The sequence below is a fragment of the Bos taurus genome, chromosome 21, assembly GCF_002263795.3.
Source record: "Bos taurus isolate L1 Dominette 01449 registration number 42190680 breed Hereford chromosome 21, ARS-UCD2.0, whole genome shotgun sequence".
NCBI lineage: Eukaryota > Metazoa > Chordata > Mammalia > Artiodactyla > Bovidae > Bos > Bos taurus.
In genome coordinates, this window is record NC_037348.1 from 20,280,347 (window position 1) to 20,305,911 (window position 25,565).

At 47.1% G+C, this 25,565-nt stretch overlaps 1 long non-coding RNA gene across 1 annotated transcript in view; it reads right to left on the reverse strand.

Moving 5' to 3' along the window:
* The window catches only part of LOC132343337 (uncharacterized), a 105,807-nt gene that overhangs the window by 8,374 nt on the left and 71,868 nt on the right, over positions 1–25,565 (reverse strand). Inside the window, exon 2 of the long non-coding RNA XR_009492105.1 lies at positions 12,468–12,617. This is a non-coding gene — a long non-coding RNA (uncharacterized lncRNA). The remainder of the gene's footprint in view (positions 1–12,467; positions 12,618–25,565) is intronic.

Consider the following 25,565-nt stretch of genomic DNA (forward strand, 5'->3'; position numbering starts at 1 on the left):
ACTTCCCCAATCTGATGATAGAGTATTGGGTATCAATAGACCGCAGGCAAGCTATTTTCATCCATGATTTCAGATGGCAGCTGAGGCCCAGGCTACCACCACCATCCTGCCACACCACCCCAGGGGATGAGCTCAACCCTGTTTGCTAGCACAGCAGCATTTGCTGTGGCCAGCCAGTCTGATGCAGGACCTCCCAGCGAAAGTTCTAGGAAGTGGGGGTGTAAGCAGTTACAGCAGTGGGCTGAACCAAGGTCTATTGGAGAACAGCTTGGAGTCAGGAGACCTGGGCATTCTCCCAGCTCAGCCTCCTCCAAGCCGCGGACAATGAATGGATGACTTGTCCAATCTATGCCTCAGTTTCCTCGCCTGCCAAGAGGAGGCTGAAGTAGATGACTATTCTTGGCTCTGGAATTCTACAATGAAGCCTGAATGCTTTTTTCCACCCTGTCTTATTTCAGAGTCCTGAGCCTTGCTAGCTGTCATCAAGATAAGAATCACCAACTTAACAACACTCAGGGGGTCCTGAGTTTGGTTCCGACTTCCCCACCTGCATGCACGTCCTGAACCTTGGCCAGCTCTCCTAAGCACAGGATGGAGATATCATCTCTAAAGTGTTTAGGGCATTTCACAGTTCTATGTATATACTCTGGGTCCAGTGTGAGCAAGCATAAATTGAGGAGGAAGTGATATGACCAGGATGCTTGTGGGCACTTCTTCTCCTCACAGCCCCCTCATCCAACCCCTGCACTCAGCCTTTCACTAAGCATGACCTGACTGATCTACATGCCACCCCTCCACTACCAGTCTGTGACTTCAAAGGCAAGGAGGGGATCTGATTACCTCTGTGTCTACAAGACACAGTGGGCACTTAATGAGCAGTCATGGAACAAATGAATGAATAAGCAAATAAATGGATGGATGGATGGGTGGGCAGATAAATGAAAGAAAGAAGGCAGTCCACAAGATGCATGCTTGCTTAAGACCCTGTGTGTATGTGTGCGTTGTTGCTAGGTGGGGAGAGGACAGGATTAGTCACAGCCAAGGAGGAGGGGACTCCATGGCTGTGCCTGGAAGCCTTCCCCCTCAGTCACGGTCTGCAGACTCAAGAATAGGGAGAAGCTTTTCTCTGCGAGAAAAACCATAGAATCATGGAATGTTGGCTCCAAGCAAAAACCACAGGTCACTTAATCCACACCCCTCCAGTGAGGAAGCAAAAAGCCCAGACAGGTTCAGTTCCTGCCTGTACTCTGAGCTCATCATGGAAACTGTTGTTTTTTCCATGAAAACTGAGCCAGGAGGGCAGAGGAGAAGGGGGCATGGGAGGAGTCAGCATTAAACAGAAAACTGTTAATCACAGAGAGAGTGTGTGCTTTCCCAAGGACCTGAGCAGCTCAGGGCAAGGGGCTCACAAAGCAAAGGTGGGCTTTGCCAAGCTTCAGGGGTGCCAGCTTGCCTGGGCTGGGCCATCAGGCATTATGTAACCAAGCCAAAGCCTCCAAGAAACACCTAAACTGGTGTTCATCCTGGAACGCGGTTTCCTGCTATTTCCTTATAGAGGGAGGTTTTTTGCTGAGCACAGGGTTTTCTGCATTTTCCAGCCCTTTGCTATTAAAGAAAAATAGGAGACAAAATAGAAAAATCCTACCCCAAGTTTGCCAGAAATCTCCCAGTTTTGAAAAAGGAAGAGCTTAAGCTCTGCGCCATGGTCCCTGGAAGCCTGATATGTGAAGCAGCAGGAGCTAATCCCAAGGTGCAATCTGGTCAAATAGGCAGCTCCGCTCGGAGCTGGCAGGGAGCAGGGTGCTCAGCCCTGAACTTACATGGCCCCAGGAGGAGAGAGGGTGAGAGGACAGGGAGACCAGCGCAGGAGGGTTAGAAAGGAGATATAGTCCGAAGGTTTAAGTCAGCTTTGGAGAGGTTGAAACAGGCCCTGCTAACTTCATCACTGAAATGATCATCTTCGCCTTAGTGTCATGTCTCCAGAAATCCCCGCTTAGGGAAAGATAGTTGTCTTTAATGCATTCCTATGGGGGGGTGAGTGGGCTTCCCAGGTGGCTCATTGGTAAAGAATCTGCCTGTCAATACAGGAGACATGAGTTCAATCCCTGGGTTGGGAAAGATCCCCTGGAGAAAGAAATGGCGACCCACTCCAGTATTCTTGCCTGTGAAATCCCATGCACAGAGGAGTCTGGCGAGCTACAGTCCATGGGATCACAAAGAGCTGGACATGACTGAGTATGCATGCATGTACACACACACACAAGGACTTTGGACACAAGAGGAACTGGTTCCAATAGCCCCTCCCTCTTCTGGGTGACTTCCCTGAAGCTTTCCATGAGCTCTCAAACCTTTGTGTTCCCAAGTATCTCATCCTTAAGCTTTTATACACCACGCACCACAGTCACTCAGCACTTTCAGCGCCTCCACCAGACTAAGTTCCCCAAGGGCAGGAACCGTGCTGTCCCATTGCCCAGCTCAGTCTCTTGTTGCACCAGCGCAGCAGGGACACACACACACGGGATTTTTCTGAAAAAACTTGGAATTTTGTGATTTAGTCATTAAGTCATATACAACTCTTGCAACCCCATGGACTGTAGCCTGCCAGGCTCCTCTGTCCATGGGATTCTCCACTCAAGAATACTAGAATGGGTTGTCATTTCCTTCTCCAAGCAATCTTCCCGACCCAAGAATAGAACCCAGATCTCCTGTATTGCAGGCAGATTCTCCTGTACTGCAGGATGGGGAACACATGTACACCTGTGGTGGATTCATGTCAATGTATAGCAAAACCAATACAATATTATAAAGTAATTAGCTTCCAATTAAAATAAATAAATTTATATTAAAAAATAAAAATAAAAAGCATCCTAGTCCCTATTATAGGAAAAGCCAAAATTTTGTTGGTCTCCCTTACACTCCTATTAGTTTAGTGTGGCTTTCATATGGGGCATATTCTTATAGGTCCATAGCAACTTTCAAAGTCTCTCAGAGCTTTGTTGGTTTAAAAAAATGTATATATATAATATATATATATATATGTATAAAACGGCTAAACACATCATTTCTTAAGAGAAAACCCATAATTAAGAAGAACATTATAAGGACTTCCCTGGTGGTTCTGTGGTTAAGAATCCACCTTGCAATACAGGGACACAGGTTCAGTCCCTGGTCAGGGAACTAAGCTCCCACCTGCTGCAGGGCAACTAAACCCACATGTCACAACTACTGAAGCTTGCGCGCTCTGGAGCCTCCAAGCCACAACTGGAGAGACTGTGCCCCCCCGACGAAAGATCTCATGTTCCGCAACGAGACTCGACGCGACCAAATAAAGATATAAAACGTTTTAAACAATGATCATGTATCAGATTCACAAGTTTATTAAAAAAGAAAAAAAAAAAGAACATTATAAAGTCAGATCTGGGTTGAATCCTGTCTCACCATTCAGCCAAATGAGGACTTGAACAATTTACTTAATGTATCTAATACAACATGACCCCCACGAATCCCTTGTTTCTTTATCTAATGATTTATTTGGCGTTTAGTGAGTGCCTACCGTGTGTCAGCACTGCTCTAAGTGCCTGGCATACATCAGCACACAAAACAAAGTCCTAGTGGTGCTTATTCATTCATTAATAAACCATAATCAATTAAGTAAATTATATGTTAAGTTAGAGGAGACAAGTTCTATTGGGAAAGGAAAAAATGGTAAAGGATTAAGCAATGGGGTGCTGAGGGTTGGAGTGAGGGGCAAGCTGCAGTATTAAATGTTTTTGAATATAAAGCATTTGACATGATAAGTAAGAGCATGGATTCTGGAGCCAGACCTGGGTTTATATCCCAGGCTGTGAATCTTCACAACCCAATGGATTGCAGCATGCTAGGCTCCTCTGTCCTCCACTATCTCCCGGAGTTTTCTCAAATTCATGTCCATTGAGTTGGTGATGCTATCTGACCATCTCATCCTCTGTCACCTCCTTCTCCTCTTGCCCTCAATCTTTCCCAGCATCAGAGTCTTTTCCAATGAGCCAGCTCTTCGAATCAGGTGGCCTAAGTTTTGGAGCTTCAGCTTCAGCTTCAGCAACAGTCCTTCCAATGAATATTCAAGATTAATTTCCTTTAGGATTGACAGGTTTGAACTCCTTGCTGTCCAAAGGACTCTCAGGAATCTTCTCCAACACCACAGTTCGAAAGCATCAGTTCTTCAGTGCTTAGATTCAGGATCTTGCTTGTGAACAACATGGTCTTAGGATGTGGAATCCTGATCTTCAGCACTGGACCGCCCTTTTACGGGTATGCTACAAAGCTCTTCATTCTTTCTAGTTCCATATCCTTGGAAATGAAGCCAGAGCTCTGGACTAGATGGCTGCTAAATTCTGTCTCGGCCTAGGGGCACTTCATTTAAGACTGGGGCCAGTCCAGAATCCCTTACCCAGATGACTGCTGGTGGTGGACCCAGGACTGGAATGGCGTTGCTTGTAGGAGTGCTGACCTGGAGGTCAGGAGATTGAAGCTCCATCCAGTTTTGTTTGTACCATGAAATATGTGGATGAAGATGGGGGTGGGGGCAACTGTTCTTAACTGTCCCATTCGAGTGATTACAAGCTTGACCTTTTAAGGAAAGTTTCAATGGTTTTATCATAAATGATTTTCTTTGAAAAATACTACTACTGCTATTAACAGCAGCCACCTCATAGGGGAGAATTATAAGAACTAAAAGAGAAAAATATCTGTAAAGTGCTTGAAACAGAGCTGTCACATGGCGAAAGCTGTATTTGTGTTGAATAGAAGCAGTAGGAAGCACTGGCTAAATGTCAGTATTTAAATGTCCTAGATTCCTGGACTCAACCTTCTTTCTCTGGGTCCCCGTAGGTTGTGGGCATGGGAAAGGGTAGGCAAGGGGTCCCTCAGCCTCTTCAGCTCAAGACTTAGCTGGAATCCCCTTCCTTTGCTCGGCGGTGAAGGGTGGGGGCAAGTCCACCAGTTCTGGATGAAGCTGATTAGGGCCTGAGACCCGTTTCCATCGCTAGCTAGCTGTATGACCTTGAGCAACTCATATGGTCTCTGCAAGACTTAATTCCTTGTCTCTGTGCATGCTAAGTCACTTCAGTCACGTCCGACTCTTTGTGACCCTATGGACTGTAGCCCACCAAGCTCCTCTGTCCATGGGATTCTCCAGGCGAGAACTCTGCAGTGGGTTGCCCTGATCTCCAGGGGATCTTCCTGACCCAGGGATTGAACCTGCATCTCTTGCGTTTCCTGCATTGGCAGGGGGGTTCTTTACTACTAGTGCCACCTGGGAAGCCCTCTTCATCTCTAATGTGAGGATAATAATGATTGAGTATTGAGAAATGGAGTATTTCTTGCCATGTCAATAAACAAGGATGTCACAGCCATCAGCAACTCCAGCCCTCCAAATGTGATTTCCTGAGCCCTAAGGGCACTCAGGAAGGAGAATACCTGTGATCTGACAGCCATCAGGCTACAGCCACTACCTACAGTGAACCCTGAGGAGCTGAGATGCATATGATAGCTGGCCCCATAGCTGAGATGCATATGAAACTAATGATTTCAGTCAGCCCAGACTCTTATATCTCTCCATGCTTAAAAAAGGCACCGAATTCCTTAATTTGGGATATCTGCTTTTGTTTAATTAACAATAACCTTTTGATGTTCAGGCCACCTGCCCTTTGTTGTAAGACTTCTTATACAACCTGGCTCCTCCTCTCGCCTGCTTGGAGCAGTTTTCTCAGGATCACTTGACAGGCTGTCTCCCATCGAATAAGACATAACTCTCAACGTTTAGGTTGTGACGATTTTTTAAGTCAGTGGTATTTAGCATGACCCAGGCACTATTATTCTAATTGCTCTGTAAATATCACTTCATGTCATCTTTGCCACAACCTTGTGAGTTGGTTCTTTTGTTATCCTCTTTTACAGGTGAGGAAAGTGAGGCACAGATAGGCAAGAAGCTTCCCTGGTGGAGCCAGGATTTCAACCTCATCTACCTGACCCCAAGAGCTCCCCCGTCCCTCCCTGTAGTAACACCAAGGGTGAGTGTGAAACACACACACTCCAAGCTCAGAGCTTGACACCCGGCAGTGCCCTTCCCATCCTCAGCTCTTTCCCCGTGACTGGCTGGAGAGAACAGGGTAGTCTGGGCCCAGGTCTCATTTGTCTTTTGCTTGCATTTTTAAAGTTCTTTCTGCCCAGAGAACAATCATCATGGGATCCGAGTTTGCAGTTGACCTATATTTTACACCCTGTGCCTCCTCCAGGTCCCTCCCCACCACCCCCCCCCAAAAAAACACCTGGTCTCTGCTACTCAGTAACATCAAAATAACTTAATTATTAAACATCTATATTTGGTGCAAGCTCAGCCCTCTAAGAGGGATCTGGCTAAACTATGTTTCAGAAAGAAAAAATTTTTTAGATGAATGGGCTAGATTGTTTGTTCATTTTAGTGAAAAGACTCAGAGAGGCTGAAATGGCTGGGGATGGGTAGGGTCAATAGAGGTGTGCAGTCATTCTTCAGAGAGAATCCCAGGGGGCCGTGTGGACAATCAGAAATAAACCAACTCGTGCTTACTCCAGTGTGTAGGTCTTTAAATAGAGCCCGGGGTGCATTTCTGTAAATGTGGGACAAGGTGTCCCTTCTGAAGGCTGTTTATGGGACTCGGTGGTTCTGGCCTTCAATGGGCTGCTTTGTTGTGTGTCTGCTTGCGCAGCCACAGTGGCTGCCGAGCGGCTCCAAAGCTCATGCTCCCTCCGCCACTTTCCTTAAACAAACTCCAGAAGCAACAGTCACCCTGGGAGTGAGGATTGCACAAGAGCGGATGGAACCCAGGCTGTGCCCGAGACCTGCCAGGGCTCCCCAACAAGGACCGCCCTCCTGGGCCTCCTGTGCGGTGTTCCAGAGCAGCGCTGGTGGGACCCCAATAAAGTCTTGGCCCCTTGGTACCCCAGTTCCCTGCCCTTAAGGGGTTCGCCTTGCTCTTTGACCCCTAACACAGTACACTTTCCACTGCAGGGAGTCATCAGAGTACCTGGGGCCCACCACAGAAGGTCATGATGAGTTCAGCCCAGCCAGCCAGAGGACAGGCGAATGTCTATTTGTTCAGCCTCTTCTCCGTCCGTTCAGTCACCCACACTCTAAGCTACTGCTGGGTGTTGGGCACATGAGCCACAATCGCAATCACAATAGCTAAGTCTCTTGGATGTTTACTGTGTACCTGTGCTCAGTCGCTAAGTCATGTCTGACTCTTTTGCGACCCCATGAACTGTAGCCTGCCAGGCTCCTTTGCCCATGGGATTTCCCAGGCAAGAATACTGGAGTGGGTTACCATTTCCTTCCCCAGGGGATCTTCGACACACAGAACCCAAGTCTCCTGCGTTGGCAGGTGAATTCTTTACTGCTGAGACATCAGGGAAGCCCTCCTGTGCACCTGGTTCTCTTCCAAACTCCCACATCCCTTCTTTCTTTAATCCTTTCCAGGGCTCTGAGTGTTTTACCCTCACTTTATTCCCATTTACAGATAAGAAAACCAAGATTCAAATTACTGGCAAGGAGACCAAGTTCCTGCCGTTAGTCAAGACCAGGACTCTCACCCAGATGTGTTCAATATCAAAGCACGCAGTCTTTAGCATTAAACTCTTTTACCCTGAGGATACACTAAACACCATCCCTGCCCCCCAGGAGCTCAGCCTGATGGGAAAGACAAGCAAAAAATCAGACCATTAGAGAAGACCTATAAGGATGCTAGCTCAGCCGAAGTCTAGTCTAAGCAGGGCAAGTAGGTCATAAGAACTTAAAAGAGATGATTTTTGAGTTCACACTTAAAAAAGGTAAAAGTTACCCAGATGGAGAGAGCAGGTCTGCTCTTTGTCTAAACTGAAAGATTCTTCAGAATGGGAGGAGATGAGTGTGTGCGTGGGTGTGTGTGTGTGTGTTCCAGTCTGACTGTTGATTTAGGGAACAGTGAGGCAAGACTGGACACTCGAGACTTCAGTGGTATAGGGGTAATGCCATTGGTGTCAGCTACTGACTTTGATCATTTAATAGCCACCCATATTTACTGAGAACCTATGTTAGTGACATCTTACATGTCACTATAGCCTTGGGGTGTCAAACCTCATTTGATCCTCATCATTATGCAACCCAGACACACTGTTTTTCAGATGGGGAAGCTGAGGTTTGGTTAGATTAAAACACTTGCCAACATGCATGTCACTGACTCAATTCCTAGGACCTAAGGACTTTGGGGATAGGACATGTCCTTGAGAGAATCTCCTGCAACCACTAATCAGTTCATGATTCCCCTCCAGTTCAGTTCAGTTCAGTTGCTCAGTCGTGTCCGACTCTTCACAATCCCATGAATCGCAGCATGCCAGGCCTCCCTGTCCATCACCAACTCCCGGAGTTCACTGAGACTCATGTCCATCGAGTCAGTGATGCCATCCAGCCATCTCATCTTCTGTCGTCCCCTTCTCCTCCTGCCCTCAATCCCTCCCAGCATCAGGGGTTTTTCCAATGTGTCAACTCTTCGCATGAGGTGGCCAAAGTATTGGAGTTTCAGCTTTAGCATCAGTCCTTCCAATGAACATCCAGGACTGATCTCCTTTAGAATGGACTGGTTGGATCTCCTTGCAGTCCAAGGGACTCTCAAGAGTCTTCTCCAACACCACAGTTCAAAAGCATCAATTCTTCAGCGCTCAACTTGCTTCATTGTCCAACTCTCACATCCATACATGACCACTGGAAAAACCATAGCTTTGACTAGATGGACCTTTCCCCTCCAGACATCCGCCAAAGTGGTTGCCATACTTTTTGTTTGAACACATTTAATGAAAGATAATTCATTATCTCTTTTTTGTCGTTGCTTAATTTATTTTATTGAAGTATAGTTGATTGACAATGTGTTAATTTCTGCTGTACAGCAAAGTGATTCAGTTATATATAAACATGCCTTTTCATATTCTTTTCCATTATGGTTTATCACAGGACACTGAATGTAGTTCCCCGTGCTATACAAGAGGACCTTGTTGTTTATCCATCCTACATGTACTAGTTTTCATCTGCTAATCCCAAACCTTATCTGTCCTGAGAGAGATTTTACAGTTATTGACAAGTTCTTCCTTATTTTGAGGGTATCTCCAGGTTTGGGGCCTCTCTGGTTGATCAGCAGTAAAGAACCCTCCTGCCAATGCAGGAGACGCAGGTCAGGAAGATCCGCTGGAGAAGGAAATGGCAACCCACTCCAGTATTCCTGTCTGGAGAATCCCATAGACAGAGGAGCCTGGCAGGCTACAGTCCACGGAGTAGCAAAGAGTCAGACCTGACTTAGGGACTGAACAACCGAGTAACAACCAGGTTCTTTGATCCATCCTTCCAGTCCCCTTGGGGGACCCTAGAGAGTAGCATCACTCTCTTCTAGAGACCAGCTTTTCAAAATTTCAGAAAAGACCCTTGGGTCTTAGCCAGGAGGCCTCAGGCATATGGTGAGGCTGGTCACAGAGGCCTCTGTCCCACTGCCCTGCCCGCTCTGAGCCATGTGTCTGACATCAGGCCAACACGTGTCTTGGAACGTGTCTGGTTCCAGGGACAGGGCACCATTTGCAGATCCCAGCACCTCTGCCTGGTGGCCCAGCCCCAGGGCCATCTGCCCAGCCAGGTCCTCGGACTGGCTCCAGCCAGTGTGGTCCTCCCCCTTGGGCCCACGTTGTCTGCTGCTGGTTCAGCTCGCCTTTCCCTTTCCCTGAACTAGTAAGAGAGGGTGAGGAGCCAGGCAGCAGCAGAATGCCCTACTGTTCAGGCCTGCAAGCCGCCAGCGTGACTCTCTGGGGACGCATGGCCCCCTGACTCACCGGGGCCCGCCCTGGGTAAACGTCTCGTGCTGGGAGACCAGGGGCTGTCCTTTCAGAGCGTACATTTCCATGAGGCCCAGCTTTGGTTCCCAGAACAGCCTTAAAGGAAGGACCCACACATCCTCTTGGCCCCTCGGCCCCTCTTGCTCAGCCATTGTTGACAGAAGAGCCATGTGACATAGAGGGAGGCAGGCAGGGGGCGGGATGAGTGAGACAGGAAGCAGAAGGCCTAGCTGGTCAGCGCCTGGGACGACACCGGGCGTGGTCCACACACCCCTTCCTCTGCTTCCCATTGTGGGGCTTGCATTGTTGGTTGAACCCTGCTCAGTTCCTCCACCCACGAAGGGCCAGTCCCCAGGAAAACGTCTCCTGCTTGGGCTCCGGGGGCAGCAGGTAGACAGCCTGCCTGACATCTTCTCCCTCCCTCATCTGCCCAGCTCCTTGGTCAAGTCCTGGTGGTGTAGCAAAGGCTCTGCATCTGGAATCTTCCAGCCCTCCTACTCCCTTGGCTGGGTGTATTTGTCTTGGCTGCCTTCACCTGGGCTTTCTGAAACAGATTTTCTTTCCTTTGCTCTCCCCCAGCAGCTGGCCTCCACAGCACAGCACACAGAGCAAACCTTGTTTTTTAAGGAGCCACAGAACCCTGCTGTGCAAGGCAGCCCACCCGTGTCTTCACCCTCACAGACACTTTTCTCTGGGGCTACAGAGCGAACTGATGAGCAGGGGACTGGCAGAGTCAGGGCCTGGGACCAGAGAGCCAGGAAGGGGGACAGATGGGCTGAAGTTATCAGAGGCAGGAAGAGAAAGGCGAGTGCACATCACAGCAAGCACACGGCTCCCTTACACTGAGATGTGTTGGAGGAAAACAGGGATCGAATGGAGAAAGTCAAGTCCCAAAACCACATGACGGGGAGTCAAGCTAGGGAGACGGGACCTGCATTCAAGTCCCCATGCGTGCATGCTAAGTCACTTCAGTCGTGCCCAACTCTGTGCAACCCTATGGACTGTAACCTGCCGGGCTCCTCTGTCCATGGGATTCTCCAGGCAAGAATACTGGAGTGGGTTGCCACGCCCTCTTCCAGGGGATCTTCCCAACCCAGGGATCGAACCTGCATCTCTTGACTCTCTTGCATTGGCAGGTGGGTTCTTTACCACTAGCGCCACCTTGGAAGCCCCATTCTAGTCTCCATCTGCTCTGTATTATCTATAAGAGCCTCTGTGCCCTATTCCTAAACTATCACATGGGCACAATAATATTTTACTTGCTCCCAGTAAGAAACTGGACTTCTGGAGGCACTTTCCAGTTTGAAAACCTATGACTTAATAGTTTTGTTTTTTTTAATGTCAATAAAAGGTTATTTGTGTGCAAACAGAACATTGACATAATGAGGTGTGCCTGGGTGACATAATGAGGTGTGAGTGGGTGACTTTCAGATCAATTATAAGGACTAAGTTAGTTCTGACCACAGCCTGTCTTCCTGGGGTGGATGGTTTCTGAATGGAGGGATCTTTATCGTTCCCAGTCCACAGCCCCTCCTAGGAGCACAGGGCAGAGGGCAGACACTCTCCTGAAGTCCCCAGTCTTAGCCTGACATTCTGCCTCCTCTTCCTGGGCTGCTAAGGCCCCGCTGCCCCAGACTTTGTCTCTAGCCAGCTGGCCCATAGGACGGGCTTGGTGCCCAGGACAGACTCCCCTGCTCCAAGGACAGTTCTGGGCTTGTTCTGGAGGCATGTAGCCTGTGCCTGAAGTTCAGGAAGCCCGTTGCTGATCAGAAAGTCCTGTCCACTCCATCTCCCATGCCATGGAGGGAGGGATGACTCCTCATCTTCAAGGCCCAACCCCCACTCACCTTGGGGTGCTCTCTTGGTCAACGAATTCCCTTCCAAGTATACCTGCACCCTGCCCCACCCCCATGCCAGCTGAGACCCATCTCCCACTGCATCCCTGCAGGGCTCAGTCATTTCTCTATGTGGGTCCCTCCTCCTTGCCATGACCTCTGACTGACAGTGCTGATGGCCCAGCTGTCCTCCTCACAGCCTCACAGCTGCTGGCCCCTCGTTCAGCCCCAAGAATCCCGTCCACTTGACACTTCCCGCTGTCCGTCCTGCCTCTGCTTCATCCCATGCTCCCCTCTCTTCTCTTGGTCAATTCTAATAGACGTTGTCTATTTCTTGCCATTTGATCTGCAGAAAATTCTCCTTAGTCGTGGTAATGTTCTATAAGTCACTGCAAACACTAAATTAGTAAACGCTGAAACATTGCTCCTCTGGGGGAATATAGGGTTAGGCTCCTGCCAGTCTCTGGTCACATTTTCATCAACCATCAATTCATAGCTCTGTTTTATGTGTGTTTCTATTTAAGGGCATCTTATTTAATAATATAGTTGGTTCCTCAGCATCGAATTCACAGTCAACAGCACCATGACTCATGCCTGAACCAAGCTTATCTAGTATGTGTATTTTCTCCATAAGGCACATCACAGCATTCTTGCTCTTAGGAAGCCAAGCCAACTATCTAACTGCTGCCACAGACCATATGCAAATGAAGAACTGTTATACAAAACAGGGGTCCCTCCACTGGGTCTACAAGAGTCTTGTCTCCTTACCTGTCTCCTGGCTCTTCCCTCCTCTTCCAGCTCATCAATTTCCACTCCCTGAATGTCATCCATTTTTGCCTACCTCTGCTGGAAATCCTCCCCAGTGCCTTGGATCTTGAGAGTACGTGCTGGTCCAGCACGGCAGGGGACATTTCTTTGCTGAAGAGACAAACAAGTACATAAATCAGTGTCCTATATTTATGACCGCACAGGACCTAACTCTTGACACCAATGCACTTTACAAATATTTCAAGTCAGCTCCATGATTATATTTAAAAACAGACCCCTTCTGGGGCCCTGTCTGGAAGCAGCCCCTGAAAAATCACAAGCGCTTCTTTAGGGATGAGGTATCTGCTGGTCTCCAGCCCTACGTTTTCCTCAAGGGAGGGCCCTGAAGACAACATGGGCACACCGTTGAGACAGGGAAAGAGGAGCCTTCTCTTTATTTTTTCCTCCTCATTCTTTTTTCTCTCCTTTTTTTTCCCTCTTCCCCTCCCCAAGGAAAGCCAGGTAGTTAGGAAGCTGCTGAAAGTTGCCTCTGGCCTAGGGTTTCAGGGAGCAGGGTGGTCAAAGTCCCTGTTTCTGGGCTGTCCCGCCAGCTCTTCCTCATTCTGTGGGAATAATACTCCCTTGCACTTGGCCTGGGATCCCCTGGGATTATACCTCCTGGAGGCGCAGCCCAGATGCAGGCAGGAGGAAGGACTCCCAACAGAAGTCTGTCCCCAACACAGAGCAGTGACCTCTCCCCACCAGAGAAGGAGATACCAGGGGATGGGCCAAGGGAGTCAAGAAGAAAGTGAATTCCCAGCCCCCCATCCCTTGTTAAATCCCACCACACAGATCATCCTCTGTGGTCAAAGGCAGCCCCAATCCTGGAGCCCCGTGGCTCTGGCCCCATCGACCTATGTGTGCAGGATCATACACTAGTACAAATGTGATCTCATGGTCTGCAGGGCAGAAAAAGAATCTCAAGTCATTTTAGAGTTTCTTCTCAGTATGTCACTTCTACTTATAAAGTCTCCACTCCATAGGGAAAGATTGAGAAAATCTGGGACATGAGTCCTGGGGCCCCAGGTTTCGGGGAACTGTGGGTTGGTGTGAAGGTGAGTCAGTTTTCACACTTGCTCATGAGACTTCCATGGGTCCATACAAAACGCAGCCTCACATCACCCTTCATGGCTGGGATCCATAAGGGGACTGGCCCAACACCACACACAGGACAGAGACCCCGACAGAGGTAAAGAAAGTGGGAGAGAACACAAGGGAACGGGCTCTGGGGAGGACCTTTCACATCTGCACATCTGGAGGTAGCTCCTATATGGTTGTAGCCTCAGGACCACAGCAGCCTGGAGCAGACCCTGAAGGTGCTGTGTGGACCCATGCCCTCCTGGAACAGAGGGCCAGGTCTACTCAAAGACCATGTGAGCACTGAAGCCTACAGAAATCACATGTTTGAGAAATGGAAGCACTGGAGGGGCACAGAGTGGCCAGTTATGAAGACTCAGGCAGCCCTGAGTCAGGCAGATACAGCTGTGTGACCTGGGCCCATCAAGCTCTGCACTCTTCATCTGTCCCACATGCTAACACTAGCCTCCTCCTCACAAGCTTGTTGGGAGGATTAATTAGGTAAGGCTTAGCTTTTTTTTTTTTTTTTGTATTTTTTTTAAAGTTTGTATTTTCATCCTTCCTAGAGGAATACAGGGCTTCCTTTGTGGCTCAGCCATAAAGAATTTTGATATTTGGCAAAACTAATACAATTTGTAAAGTTTAAAAATAAAATAAAATTAAAAAAAAAAAAAAAAGAATCTGCCTGCCAATACAGAAGACATGGGTTCCATCCCTGGGTCAGGAAGATCTCCTGGAGAAGGACATGGTAACCCACTCCAGTATTCTTGCCTGGGAAATCCCATGGACAGAGGAGCCTGGTGGCCTACAGTCCATGGGGTTGCAAAGAGATGGACACAACTTAGCAACTAAACAACAACACAGAAGAATATAGATTTGAATTAAATACATTCATTCCATAAATACATGAGCAGCAAAACTTTCCCACCAGAGTTCTCTCTACTCAGCCCAGAGGTTGTGTCTTAGAGCAGGAGAGCATGTTCTGTCAACCGTCAACTTCAGGATATGCTTGCTTCTTGCTGAAGGCATGATAGGCATGAGAGAGACCAGGTGAAAGGTCAGCTGGGTAGATGAATTAACCAGGGACTCTCAAAATACACCTATGTGGTGATTAATTAGATAGTACCTGCCATGTAGTAAGTCTGTAAAATCTTGGTGGCCTTGTTGACAAAAATAATAATGATGATCATAGAACTCCTTTGTGTGTACATATGTGTGTGTGTGTGTGTGTGTGTGTGTGTATGCTTAGTCATGTCCAACTCTGCAGCTCCATGGACTGTAGCCAGCCAGGCTCCTCTGCCCATGGAATTTTCCAGGCAAGAATACTGGAGAGGGGTGCCACTTTCTACTTGAGGGGATCGTCCCGACCCAAAGATCCAAGCTGCGTCTCTAGCATCTCCTGCACTGGCAGGCAGATTCTTTACCACTGCACCACCTTGGAAGCCCAGAACTCCTTTAGCTTTTAGGAGTAAAGAGTTTAATCCAAGTTTAATTTTTACAGTCCTCTTCCTTGTCAGCACTAATTGGTTCTTCTATAAAATGAGATGGCGCAGCCAAATGAGTCCTAAGACTGTTTCTAGACTAATGACTTAGGACTCTAGGAGTTCCCACATTCTGGGACTCATTAAAATTAATAACCTGTTCATCAAAAGACACTATTAAGAAAGCAAATAGAGGGAACTTCCCTGGTGGCCCAGTGGTTAAGACTTCACCTTCCAGGGCAGGGGGTGCGGGTTTGATCCTTGGTCTGGGAATTATCATGCCTCATGGCCAAAAAACTAAAACAGAAGCAATATTGTAACAAATTCAGTAAAGACGTTAAAAAATGGTCCACATCAAAAAAAAAAAAATCTTTTAAAAAAGAAAGCAAATAGATAAGCCAAAGACTGAGAGACGTTTGCAATACATATACTGACAAAGTAGTCCTATTTAGAATGTCTACTTTTAAAACTCCACAAGTCAATGATAAGGAGAGAAACAACTCAGTTAAAAAATAGGGAAAATATTTGAACAGAAACTTTTTAAAAAGATGTCCAAAATGGTTATTTTGAGAAAAAAATACCCAACATCATTACTTGTCAGGGAAATGTAAACAATAACCCAATGAGACATTGCTACATACCCACCAGGAAGACTAAAATTTTAAAAATGGACAATCCGCAGTGTTGGGGAGGGTGCAGAGAGGCGTAACACTCAGACAGTGCTAGTGGGAGAGTAAGTTGGTTTAGCTGCTTTGGAAAATCATTTGGTAGCATCTACTAAAGGTGAATAGCACTCTATGACTCAGTGATCCCACCAACAGAGAGGAGCACAAATGTTCACCAAAAAGACATGAAAAAAAAAAAAAAGTCTACAGCAGATTTATTCACAATACCCAGCATACTTTAAAGTATAAAATACAAATGTCTTCTAAATGACTTTAGTCTTAGGGTTTTTTGTTTTGTTTTGGTTCTGCTGGGTCTTTGTTGTGGCTTCTCGCTGAAGCATGCATGCTTCTGAAGTTGCAGGGCATGGGCTCCAGAGCCCAAAGCCTTTGCAGCTCAAAGGCTTTCTAGTTGCCCCACTGCATGTGGGATCTTAGTTCCCCAATCAGGGATGGAACCCACGTCTTCTGCATTGGGAGACGATTCTTAACCACTGGACCAGCAAGGAAGTCCGTAGCCTTAGGTTTGAAAGGACACAGCACCAGAAAGGAATACGTGGAAGACTGCACTGCACTGCTTTGTTCAGAGAAGAGACTGATGACAAAAGGGGATAAAAGCTCGTGGTACCAAAAGAACTCTGCTTAGATGATGAACCTGGAAGCGGGGTTTGGGGGGGGAGGGGGCGGGCCTGATCCGAGCTAGCTAAGGGAACCCTGTCAAGCTGTATATGAGCTTGAGAGCAACAGTCTCTCAACCTGTGCCCTGACATTGTTGCTTAGTTGTTAAGTTGTGTCTGACTCTTTGAGACCCCATGGACTGTAGCCAGCCAGGCTCCTCTGTCCATGGGATTCTCCAGGCAAGAACACTGGAGTGGGTTGCCATTTCCTTCTCCAGGGGACCTCCCCAACCCAGGGATTGAACCCTCGTCTCTTGCATTGGTGGGTGGATTCTTTACCACTGAGCCACCAGGGAAGCCCTGACCTTGGCCCTTGCTTAGACGGAATTTTTGTACCCTGTTGGAAAGGATAGGAAAAGCTCTGCCAGAGAGACCACGGAGAGTGAAATCTTTTGAGGGGAAATGTCTCCCTTTTACGTGTCATGAGTAGGCACCCACCACCCAGTGAGATTCTTGAACACTGAGATAAAGTTCACTGGTCCCAAGCCCACAGTGAAGCTGATTCTGCTTCTCAAGAGCTGGACCTTCAGCCACCTCAAAGCCCATCTACACTGGTCAGCTCCTCTCCTCCCACACATGCTGCCAGGGTGGGGACCCTGGAAATCCCTGGGCCAGGAACACCCATCTACCCACAGTGATGGTGCACACCCAACCTGACATCTTTTCTGAATGCAGAAATAACCTCATCCAAACACAGAACGGAAGAGATGTTTGACAAGGAGATTTGCAAGCATTTCCTGGGGTAGGCACTATATAGCTTTAGAACCGCAGGGAAAGGACACACACGGGGCTTGGTCCTAAGTCACCCAGCTCTCACACAGGAAATATTTGGGTAAACCTCTCACCTCAACACACACACTTGATTAAACTCTACCTCTTGGTGATAGGGGGAGAACCCAAAAAAAAAAAAAATCCGTCATTTTTAGTAAGAGGAACTATTGGAAAATATTGTTGGGGAAAAATAGAAATAAATAGAACAGTTTTCTGCTTTAAAAGTAAATAGTCCACAGGAAGCCACAGACTATTTAAAATGTCATATTGGAAGTCCAGGAAAGATGTGAGCTAGGGCTTCAAAATAGCTGTTAAATAATGAACCTGTCTGGCTGGGTTGGGGCTTCCCAGGTTGCGCTGGTGGTAAAGAACCCGCCTGCCAATCCGGGAGATGCAAGAGATGCAGATTCGATCCCTGGGTTGGGAAGATCCCCTGGAGGAGGAAATGGCAACCCATTCCAGGATTCTTGCCTGGGAAAGCCCATGGACAGAGGAGCATGGTGGGCTATAGTCCATAGGGTCGCAAAGAGTCAGACATGACAGAGCAACTTAGCACACATGCATGCTGACTGGGCTAGTGAAATTGTAGATCATTGCAGAGCAAAAAGTATGCTTTCAAAAATGGGAAGTGAGTCTGAGGAAGCACGGGAACCCAGAAGTCCCCTACCCGAGACAGGCAGCCGGTCCTGAACCTCACTCTATCCTAATGTCTGCACTGTGTCCTGATCCATCCAAGCCCCAACTGCGTTCCTCCTGTTTCTTCTAAATGGCAAGCCCTCTTCTGTAGAAGGATGAATTCTCTCGTCCTCAAGCCTCTCTTTTATGAGCTAACTTAATAAGGTTCATAGGTCACAAACATAATTCAAGGAACTTCTTACAGGAGAGATCTCAAACCAATAGTATGAACTATTTCAAGTCAGAGATGGAGCCATGCCCCATCCCCCTGTGAAGATCTCAGTTTAGAGGGAAGATAATGCAGCCTGATGGGGGTACTTAACCTGACAGTTACAGTGGAGTGTGATGAACGCTCTAATTGAGAGACAGCAGGGGGCTTGGGGAGCCCAGTGGAAGGCATCTGGCTCTCCCTGGAGTATCAAGGAAGCCTTCTGGGGACCAGAGCCTGAGCTGGGTCTTGAGCCAGAGGAGGAAGAGAAGGAAGAGCTTTCCAAGAGGAGAAGCCTCAAGTGCAAAGGCACAGAGCTGTGATTGTTCAGCAGATGGCAGGGGGCTAAGGGAGGGAAGCAGGATGGTGAGAGAGGCCAAATCTGAAAGAGAATTTTATGACCTGCTTCTCTTCTGAATTTACCCTGAAGGCACATACACAAATACTGGATGGGTACCTGACAGTATGAGTTTCGTGATACGGAGCCAGGGTCAATATACTCCCATTCTCCAGTGATAAAGGCATGATTACACAAGGGGAAAGATCGATTAAGCCTATCAGAGCATCCAGGAACCTAGACTGCAAATAGATTTACATATTTGTCTGGTTCATTCTCAGGAGCATCGAGAAGAATAGAGAAAGTGTTCATGCCATGAAAAATATGGAGAAGGTTCAGCATTTCAAAATGGTAGAAGCAGGGAGTATCCCCAAGAAGCTTGGGAAGGGATGCTTTGGGGGAAAGAAAAAAAAACACAGGAAGCAGTACTTTGCCCAGGAAGCTGCAAACATCTGGAATTAATCCACCCTAGAGATGGTAGGGAGGCAAGCAAGAATCGGTTCAAGGAGGGTTTTGATAATTTCAGGGGTGGGAGAGTCACAGTGATAATTAAGGGAAGCTAGGGATGTTTGGCACTTATGCCTAACCACCTGAGGTTGGAGTCTTGGAGCACCAGCATGCTTTCCCAGCAAGCCTGCAGACAGGGCAGACCAAGGGTTGGGCTGGACTGACCACTCATCCCGGCAGGCTTGGCGCCGCTCCTGCTCCCTGCATCCCTGACCTCAAGCCCAGGGAACCCTGGTTCTGATAATGACAGGGCAGAGGGACTCAGAGCGGGAGCTACTGAGCGTGTGGCGCCACCCTCTGAACTGAACATATGCTCTTTTCCCCCACTACTCACATATGTGCCAAGCTCTAGTGCCCAAGAAGGGCTGGGAATGTCCTTGTCCATCGGACTGAGCAAAATCTGACTTGACTTTCTTTATACAGGTCTCCTTCGTCTCAACAGAATGAGGCTCATTTTTATACAGATATCATTTATGGGCAAGGGCCATATAGGAGATTTCTATGTTCAGTGTCAAAGGTAGGGACATGGAGACAATTAAGAAAAACCTGATAATAATGAGGAGCAGGTGCTAAGAATAGAGGTCAAAGAGATAAATAACAGTGGTCATAACGGCGGAGTTGATGAGTGAGAATAAGCCATGGAAGTAATGGTGGAGAAGATGGGAGTGACGATGATGAAGGCAGCGATGGGGAAGTCGTAGCGAAGATCATGGAGCAGCATGGAGGTGATGAAGGAAGTGGACTCCATGGAAGTAAAATTGGAGGTGATGATAATTGTGCTGGAGGAAGTGATAGTGAAGGTAATAACGCATTGGTGGTGGAAGCGTGAAAGTGGTGTGGAAGTAGAGAACCAGTGACGGTATAGGTGATACAGGAGATGAAGATAAAGGTAGAGGCGATGGTGATGGTGGTAGTGATGAATAGTGGTGCCAGTAAACATAAGGAACTAGGATGGTGGGCATGATGAAGGCACTGGAAGTAGTGGTGGAGGTGATAATAAATGGAAGCAATCATTGCAGTGAAGGTGAGAATAAAGAAGGAAGTCAACTGTGAGCTAGAGCAGTCAGGGAGGGATTCCTGGAATGTGTCAGTCTGGAACCAGAATTTATAGACTTGTAGAATTTAGACAGGATAGAGTAGGACATTGCAAGCCAGGAAAATGTTAGTGAGAATTTGCAGGAGTAGAATATATAGGTTGTATTTGTGTGGCAGTGAGGGGAGGATGAACACTGGACTGGTGTGAGAAATGAAATGGAGCAAGGAGAGAATGCCTAGGCAGACAAGCTCAGACTCTGGGTGGTAAAGTGGAGAGCCCAGGAGCCTTGAGCAAAGATGGACTATTGGGAAAGATGGTGTGCTATGGACAGTCTGCGGATGGTGAGCAGCTGTCTGGAGGTGGGGGCATCCAGCTTGGAGACAGTGGAACCCACGGGGAGCACAGTGAAGAGTGCTGGTTTCCAGCAGTGGACGGGCCTAGCTGATACGTGCCTTCTTTCCTGAGGTCCAGGTTCCAACTCTGAATATTTATTGGAAGGACTGATGTTGAAGCTGAAGCTCTAACACTTTGGCCACCTAACTCAAAGAGCCGACTCACTGGAAAATACTATCGTGCTGGGAAAGATTGAAGGCAGGAGAAGGTGGAGACAGAAGACAAGATGGTTGGATGGCGTCATCGACTCAATGAACATGATTTTGAGCAAACTCTGGGAGACAGTGAAGGACAGGGAAGCCTGTTGTGCTGCAGTTCATGGGGTCACAAAGAGTCAGACATGACTGAGTGACTGAACAACAAAAACAAATGTTCCAACCACCAGCCCTACCTTACCTCCTGAGAAATCAGGATGCATCCTGTCTGCTCCAACCCTTTGTCCGGCTGGATGGCCCGAGTATGCTGCAGCCAGCTCACATGGGTCTGTGAGACCTGTTTATTTTCAACTTGGAGTTCAGTGACATCACATTGGTAGTGTTTTGCTTTTTTGGCCACGCAGTGTGGGGATCTAAGTTCCCTGAACTTCCACTGGACCACCAGGGAAGCTCAGGACTCTTTTTAAGTCTTAGTGTCACAATTAATGACCATAATTATTTTTGTGATTTGGCTCAAATCGGGCCACATTTGTTCAGAAGAAGGCCCTTCAGTTGGCTCCTATATTCTTTTGGCATAACTTCCATTCATCTTTGAGTGCCACCTTGCTTTATGACACAGATGATATTCCAGACTCATTTCATACTTTTCCTGCTCCAGAGCTGGCCTCAGGTGAGCTCCAAGGCACCATAATGTTTAGGAACCAAGATCTGGGCACTAGTGGGGTGTCACTGCTTTAAGTGCTTTAAGGACAGAGATAGAAAATAAATTGTTAAAGAACAAGCATCTATATTATAATTTTTAATGCATATTTAGTGCAAGTTTTTTTCTAATTTCTTTTATTTTTTATATATTTATATCTTTTTTTCTTTTATGTTAAAAACCTTGGTTCTTAATAAAATTGGTATATTTTATTTTTTGCTTTATTTCATAAAAATGAAAGTTTCAAAATTATAATGCTATTATTACTTCCAACAATAAGCCTACTAAGTGAAATTCTGAATTTTTTCCAGTTGTTTTACTCCTTAAAACATATTGTACTCTAGTCAGAATATTATGTTTAAAAGTTGTTTGAAAAAATAAATAAATAAAATAAAAGTTGTTTGAAATAATTACTTTCTCCATGAAGTAATATTATAAATTTAGCATGGAGTTAGGTTCATCTGTTTCTGTTCAGCTTTAGAGGGTAGTTTTTCCTTTTATTTACTAGTAATTTTGCTTTCATATACATAAACCATTCAAAAAGTTAAAACCGAATGTTTTAACTGTCAGTTGCTCTCAGTGTAGGGGGCGCAGATGTGATCCCTGGTCAGAGAACTAGATGCCACAACTAATAGTTCACATCCCACAGCTGAAGATCCTGCATGCCACACAAAGACTGAAGGGCCCGTGTGCCACAACTAAGACCTGGCACAGCCAAATATGTTTAAAGTTAAAACTACATGAGGTGACATACTCAGAAAAAGGCTTGCTATCATCCTTATCTTTTCCACCCTCTTCATCAGCAGCCCATCCCCACTGAATATGTAATTATTTTCTCTAGTTTCTGTTTTGCAAACAATGTCCAATTATTATTTTCATTTCTTTCTTACACAGAAAGTGAAGTGAAAGTGAAGTCGTGTCCGACTCTTTGTGACCCTGTGGACTGTAGCCTACCAGGTTCCTCCGTCCATGAGATTTCCCAGGCAAGAATACTGGAATGGGTTCCCATTTCCTTCTCCAGGAGGTCTTCCCGACCCAGGGATTGAACCCGGATCTCCTGCATTGTACACAGATGCTTTACAGTCTGAGCCACCAGGGAAGTCCCTTCTTACACAGAAGGTAATATTATATATTCTGTTCAGCCTCCTGCTTTCTTCACTTAACAATATATCCTAGAAATCAGTATACATGTATTCACAGGGATTTTTCCTCGTTCTTTTTTAGACCTGCCTGGTATTCACTACTTGCACATACCAGAGTTTATTCAACGAGCCCCCTTTTGACGGGTGTTCGGGTTCTTCCTATCTTTAACTTTGACAAATAATGCCACAGTAAGTAACCATGTACTTATTTGTTCAGTCCTGTCTGCAGGGTAGATTCCTGGAATGACAGTGTTGGGTCATTTGGATAACTATTGGATTGGCCAAAAAATTCATTTGGGTTTTTCTGTAAGATAGTACAAAAAACTGAAATGAACTTTTTGACCAATCCAATACCTATGCCACTTGATTAGGCTGCCAACTTCCCCTCTGTTTTGCACTCTCACAGCAGCGCACCAGCCAGCCCGGCCTCAGATTGAATTGTTAATTTCATAAGTGAGAAACGATAGTTCAATGAAGTTTTAATATGCATTTCTCTGATTGCTTACGACACTGAATACAGTTTCACATGTTAAAGAGCCATTTGCCTTTCTTTTTCCTATAACTATCTGCTCATGTCAATCATGTCATTTACCCATTTTTATGTTGGGTTTTTGCTCTTTTTCTTCTCAAAGAGCTCTTTATATGCCATTACTTTATTTGTGATAGAGACTGTAAATATTGCCCCCTAGGGTGTCATTTGTCATCTGACTTTATGTTGTGTCCTGACGGTGTTTGCTCTTTGGGGAAGGAAGAGGGCAAGAGAAAAAAGCCAGAGGTGCTTCCCCAACTGTCCTCAGGATTTTAGACTACTTCTCTCCCTTCCCAGTGGAGAAGGCAATGGCACCCCACTCCAATACTCCTGCCTGGAAAATCCCATGGACAGAGGAGCCTGGTGGGCTGCCGTCTATGGGGTCGCATAGAGTCGGGCACGACTGAGTGACTTCACTTTCACTTTCACTTTCTCCCTTCCCAGGGGCTTCCCTGGCGGCTCAGTGGTGAAGAATCCACCTGCCAATGCAGGAGACATGGGTTCAATCTCTGGATCAGGAAGATCCCCTGGAGAAGGAAATGTCAACTCACTCCAGTATTCTTGCCTGGAGAATCCCATGGATAGAAGAGCCTGGCACACTGCAGTCCATGGAGTCAGAAAGAGTCAGACACGACTTAGCAAGTACACAACAATAACTCCCTTCCTAGGGCAAAAAACAACCCAAACCAGGTGTATAAATGCCCAGGAGCACATGAGAAAGGGAGCCACGGAGTGTGGGGATGGCTCCACCCCTCAAGAGTTTGGGGAGCCATCAGTCAAGGGTTAAACAGCCTAAGGGAGAGGCCAGGGGTCAGGTTCTGCCTGGCTGGGCTTGTACAGAGGCTGTGAAATTCCTCCTGAGCTCGGCAGGACGTGGCATTTGGACTCTGGGTGAGCAGAGCATTCCAGACCCCACCCAGAATGAGGCATGAGGGAGGCCAGTCATGAGAGGGGAGGGGCAGGACCCTGAGTCAGTCCTTCTGAGTCTGACCCTTGTTGACTCACTCAGGCTGTGAGGCCTTCCCGCACCTGGAAGAAGAGAAAAAGCCCCGAGATTCCACTTCTAGGACTTGGGGGAATTTAGTATTCTCAGCTGCCTCCCTTTGTGTCCCCAAAATATGAAAACTAGTACTATAACTGATCGTGTTGTTTTAGTTGCTAAGTTGTGTCTGACTCTCTTGCCACCCCATGGACTGTAGCCCACCAGGCTTCTCTGTCCATGGAATTTCCCAGGCAAGAATGACAGAGTGGGTTTCCACTTCCTATTTCAGGGGATCTTCCTGACCAAGGGATCAAACTCACGTCTCTTATGTCTCCTGCATCAGCAGACAGATTTTCTACCACTGTGTCACCTGGGTAGCCCAACTAATGTGTAGTATCACTATTAATATTGCCAGAGAGACAGAAAAGTGATTCTATGGGAACCAGGGAATAAACATACTCAGGTACATCAGCAAAAATTAAAATAATGGCCATTTTCCCCTCCCTTCCAGTCCTTTCTCCAGGACTGAAAGTCAGTTCCTTGGGTTCTTGTGCCAACTTCTGATCTAGCCGGTTGTTTTTTGCATTTTTATTTAGGCCCACCTCCATTGGTTCAGCAGGTAAAGAATCTGCCTGCAATGCAGAAGACACAGGAGAGTCCATGATTCTTGGGTTGGGAAGATCCCCTGGAGAAGCAAATGGCAACCCACTCCAGCATTCTTGCCTGGGAAATCCCATGGACAGAGAAGCCTGGTGGGCTACAGTCCATGGGGTCACAAAGAGTCGGACTCAAATGACCAATTAAGCACACATATGACGGCTAGCATCATGGCAACTTTAGTCTCCCAAGTCTGTCATTGTGAATGTTGCCCTTCTGAATAATCTCTTTAAGAAGAGAAAGGAGGATTGATATTCATCAAGTGGCTACTCTGCTAAATGCTTTACATAAATTATTCTTTTTCAAGTATTCATAATAGCACTGCCAAACTGGTCTCAATGGCTCCTTTTTACAGATAAGGAAACCAATGCCCAGAGGTTAGTGCCTAAAGGTTGGTCCCTCAGCAAGAAGAGAGAGATCTGGGATGCACCCCAAGTCTGTCTGCCTCCAAAAGCCATGCTCTTCCAAGATTGGAAGAGTTCCTCCTCAGGAAGTCCCATTGTATCTCTCTGGAAAGGCGGTGATGATAAAACAAGATAATTAACCCATGTAAAGTACTTACCCTCATGCCTAGTACATAAAGAGTGTTCAGTAAACACTGGTGATTGCTGTCCTTTCCAGGAAAGCCCTGGCTGATGCTCCATCCCTCCAGTGTGTGGTTAGGGCTCCCTCCTCTCTGTTCCCTCAGCATCCCCAAGCTGCTGTCATTGTGCTTAACCCCTGGGCATTGTCATTTCCTGCCATCATACACCAGGCCTGAGCTGTGCTCCATGAGGGCTGGCACCATTCCCAAACCATGCGGGTCAAGGGGCCTCTTGGAAGGATGACCAGTTGGTCACCAGGCTGGTCAACCTGCTGATGGCCCCTAGCAAGCCATGAACACTTTCAGGAACTTCTCATCCCCAAGCAACAAGAACAATGACTGGCTCATAGTAAGCAATGGGTGCTGCTGCTGCTGCTAAGTCGCTTCAGTCGTATCCGACTCTGTGCGACCCCATAGATGGCAGCCCACCAGGCTCCACCATCCTTGGGATTCCAGGCAAGAACACTGGAGTGGGTTGCCATTTCCT